Raw genomic sequence first — 4988 nt, forward strand, 5'->3', positions numbered from 1 at the left:
CAGTAGTATTTGAGTTTCTGGTCTTATATTGAGGTTTTTGTTTCTATTTAGATTTGAGTGTAGTACATGGTGAAATGTGTGGATCAAGTTTCAGTTTCCTACATATGGTTATCCAGTTTGTCCAGGACCATTTGTTGAAAATGCTGTCTTATTATCAGCCTATGTTGTTCAGGCATTTGTCAAATGTCAAGTAGCTATAGTTGCTTGGCCCAATGTCTGGGTCCTCAAGTCTATTCCATTGGTCTATACTCCTGTTTTTATGCCAGTACCATGCTGTTTTTGTAACTATGGCTTTGTAATATAGCTTTAGATCAGGTATGGTGATACCTCCAGAGGTATTTCTTTTGCTGAGGATATGTTTGGCTATGCGAGGCCTTATACATTTCCATAAGAAATTTGAGATCATTTTTTCACTCTCTGTGAAGAACACTGTAGGGATATTAATTGGAATTGCAGTAAATCTGTATATTCCCTTGGTAGGATTGTAATCTTCACAATGTTAATTCTGCCTATCCAGCAGCATGGGAGGTCTTTCAAATTTCTCAAGCCCTGCTCAATTTCTTTTTTGTGTGTTTTTATGTTTTCATTGTACAGATCTTTCACTTCCTTTGTTAATGTTATTCCAAGGTATTTTTTGTTGTTGTTGCTATTGAAAATTGGACTATGTCCCTTATTTCTTTTGCTGTATCTTTGTCATTTGCATATAGAAAGGCTACTGATTTTTGTGCATTGATTTTTTTATCCTGCTACTTTGCTTTAGGAATTAATCACCTTCTGGGGTTTTGGGATAGAGTCTCTCAAGTCTCTTACATATACAATCATGTCATCAGCAAATAGAGCTAACCTAACTTCTTCCTTTCCAAATTGTATCCCTTTGATTTCCTTTCCTGTCTTATTGCTTGAGGTAGACTTCCTGTACTACATTGAAATGCAGAGGTGAGAGTGGTCAACCCTGTCTTGTTCCTGATCTTAATGGGAATTCCTCCAGTCTCTCTCCATTTAGTATTATTTGGGCCTTCAAAGCATGGTATTTGCCTTTATTATGTTAAGATATGAACCGACCATGCCAATTGTCTCCAATGTTTTGATCATAAAGTGATGTTTTGTCTTGTCAAAGGCCTTTTCTGCATCTATCTAAATGATCATGTGGTTTTTATGTTTAACCTTGTTTATGTGATGTGTTACATTGACAGATTTCCATATGTTGAACCACCCCTGTGTTCCTGGGTGGAATCCCACTTGGTCAAGGTGGATAATGCTTTTGATGTGTTGTTGGATTCGTTTTGTGAGGATTTTGTTCAGAATATCTGCATCTATGTTCATCAGGGAAATAGGCTGGTAGTTTTTGTTTCTTGTGGCATCTCTGTCTGGTTTTGGAATTAGGGTGATACTAGCTTCATAAAAGGAGTTGGGTGACTTTCCCTGTTCTCCAATTGTGTGGCACAGTTTGAGGAAGATTAGTTGGATATCTTCCATGAAGGTTTGGGAGAATTCATCTGAGAAGCCATCTGGTCCTGGACTCTTCTTTTTGGGGATTTTTTTTAATTACTTTTTCAATCTCCATGAGTGTGATGGGTTCATTGTGGTGATTAATATGCTCTGAGTTCAGCTTTGATAGATGGTATGCATCCAGGAATTTATCCATCTCCTCCACATTATCCAGTTTTGTGGAGTAGAGATTTTCGAAATAAGTCCTGATGATTCTCCCAATTTCACTTAGATCTGTTATGATCTCTCCTTTTTAATTTTGAATTTTGTTAATTTGAAGCTTCTTCTTTTTTGGCTTGATCAAATTGGCCAGGGGCTTGTCAATCTTGTTTATTTCTTCAAAGAACCAGATCTTTGTTTTTTCAATTGTCTTAATTGTTTCCTTGGTTCCCAATTCATTAATTTCTGCTCTGATTTTCATTATTTCTTTCCATCTGGAGCTCCTTGGGTTGGATTTTTTCTTGTTTTTCCAGTGCCATTAGGTGGATGGTTAGGTTCTTGATTTGGGACCTTTCTGTCCTTTTATGAACGCATTGAGTGCTACGAATTTTCCCCTAAGGACTGCCTTCATTTTGTCCCATATGATTTTGTATGATGTGTTCTCATTGTCATTCAATTCCAGAAATTTTAAAATTTCTATTTTTATTTTATCCACTACCCATTTATTGTTTGAAAGTGTGCTGTTCAGTTTCCTGATGCCGTTGGGATTCTTCGTGCTTTTTGTTGTTGATTTCTAGTAATATAGCATTGTGATCTGATATCATGCAGGTAATTATATCAGTCTTCCTAAATATGTCAAGGTAGTCTTTATGACCCAGTATATGGTCTATTTTAGAGAATGTTTCATAGGCTGCTGAGAAGAATGTATAGTCTGTGGATTTGGGATGGAAAGTTCTATAGATGTCCATTAGAGATGGTTTTGTTGAGCTCTCTTACTTCCCTGTTGAGTTTCTGTTTGGATGATCTGTCTATTACTGAAAATGGTGTGTTAAAGTCCCCAGCTATGATGGTGTTGGTGTTTTTTTCTGTTTTATTGTCCAGTAGGTTTTGTTTTATGAACTGTGGTGCCCCTGTGTTTGGTACATACAGATTTATGATTCTAATATCCTCTTGTTGGATTGTTCCCTGGATAAGTAGGAAGTGGCCTTCTTTGTCTTTTTTGATTAGTTTTGGTTTGAAGTCTATTTCATCCAATATTAATATAGCTACACCTGCTTGTTCCTTATTCCCATTTGTTTGGGATATTGTTTTCCACTCTTTCACCCTGAGAAAGTGTCTGTCTTTAGTGGTGAGGATGGTTTCTTGAAGGCAGCAGATTGAGGGTTCTAATTTTTTGATCCATCCTGTTAGCTTGTGTCTCTTGATAGGTGAATTAAGGCCATTAATATTTAGGGTAATGACTATGAGATTTTATTTGGTCACTGCCATATTGTGTTGGTAGATGTGTGTTGGTGTTTTCATGGGCTTTGAAGTTTTTTGCACCTACTCTGAGTTTGGCTATTGTGATCTGCTTCTTGGAGGCATTTGAGTTTGATTATTTCTTTCTTCTCTGTGGAGAATTTCCTGAAATACTCTCTGTAGGTTTGGTTTTCTGTTCATATAATTGTAAAGCTGGGTTTTGTCATGGAAAGTTTTTCTTTCACCATCTATTATGAGAGATACTTTTGCTGGGTAGAGTAGTTTGGGTTGGAAACCATAGGTTCTTAGACTTTGCAGTGTTTCATTCCAAGCCCTTCGGGCTTTTAGGGTTTCCATTTAGAAGTATGAAGTAATTCTGATGGTGTTACCTTTAAAACTGGTGTGCTGTTTTTCCCTAGCTTCTTTAAGGATTTTCTCTTTGGTGTCAGTGTTTAGAGTCTTAATGACAATATGTCATGCAGAGTTTCTCCTTTGGTCCAATCTGCCTGGATTCTGTTAGCTTCTTGTATCTTGATGGGTCTTACTTTTGAGAGAGTGTTGACGTTTTCTTTGATTATTTTGTTAAATAAGTTCTCCATGCCTTTGGTCTGAATTTCTTCTCCTTCTGGTATTCCAATGATGCTGATATTAGGATGTTTAAAGGTATCACAAATTACCCTCATGTTCTGTTCACAGGAGCTTTTGAATTTACTAAAATTTTTGAACTCTCAAACTGTTTCTTCCTTCTTGTCTTCCAGATCAGAGTTTCTTTCTTCCACTTGGCTGACTCTATTATTGAGATCTTCTAGAGAGTTTTGGACTTGTTAAATTATGTTTGCATTTTCTACTACTTTTCTATGTATAATTTCCATCCCTCTGTCAAGCTCCCTTTTCACATAATTTTCTGAATGTCTTAATGATTCTTGGAATTCATTCTTGCATTTTTTTTATGTCTTCATTTAGCATGGCCAGCTGATTTTTGAGGCCTTTTTTTCACTCTCCCTTAAACTCTTAACTCTGTTTGAACTCCTTCCAATTTCTTATCTATTAGTTCTAGTTTAGTGATGGCAGCATCCACACGATTATTGGTCCTTTGTTGCTTTGCTGCAAGTTCTATCAGTAGGTTGGTCAGGGTTGCGTTGCTCATAGCTTCAATTTAATGTTCTGATCCTAATGACTCTTCTATGTTTTGGATAGATGTATTCATTTTAGGACTGAGTGATCTAACTGGATTTTCTTGCATTTGATTTTTCATGTTAATTCTTTTGCACTGTGGTCTGCTGGTTTCAGTGTATGGGCATGTAGGTGGGTGGATCAGCCTAGGCTCAAGCGCAATGGGAATCTGAGGCAGCCTGGGGCAGTTGCCAAGCAGCCTGGGCTTTAGATCTCACTTGCCAAAGCAGCCTATCTATTGCCAGGCAGGGGTGCCAAACTGCCTGAATTCTCAAGTGGTAATGTGCCAAAGCTGCCTGCATTCAAGCTAGGAGGGACACTGAGGTACCAAGTTCTGAAGCAGCCCAAACTCTGGCTGGGAACACTGGAAGCAGTCTGTGTACCCTGACACAGGACAATAGCAGATTGCCAGTGTGGCAGACAGGTAAGGGTTGGCACCTGAGCTGGTGCAAGTGAGAGACACAGTCTGAGTTTGTGTGGTATTTGCTGTGGGACTGGGCTAGCTGAATGTTCAGTGGCAGGAGCAGTAAGTGAGCGAGTGGGTGGAGCAGTTTAAACTTCCACACACAGGGATCATCTTCACACAGCTGTGCTGTGGATACAGGGAGGGGTGGGCTACCTGCTCCTGAGGGAATCAGGAATTCACTGCTATTGCAAGGAGTTGCTGAACACACGGTGACCAGAGCAGTAGGTGGGTGAGTGTGGGGAGCAGTCTAAGCTTCCACATGCAGGGATCGATCGGCATGTAGCAGCAGCAAGGGCAGACAGAGAGGCCATTTGCAGGGAGGGGTGGGATACCCACCTATGAGGGTATCCATGATTTCCTGCCCCCCCCATGTGTCTTCCCACTGACAATCTATTAGAGATTGCTCTCCCCCCAAAAAATCCCAGTGAATCCTTTATGTCTTGCCTTTCTTTACCCCAGATTT

This window comes from Jaculus jaculus, chromosome 1 (assembly GCF_020740685.1).
Source record: "Jaculus jaculus isolate mJacJac1 chromosome 1, mJacJac1.mat.Y.cur, whole genome shotgun sequence".
Lineage (NCBI taxonomy): Eukaryota > Metazoa > Chordata > Mammalia > Rodentia > Dipodidae > Jaculus > Jaculus jaculus.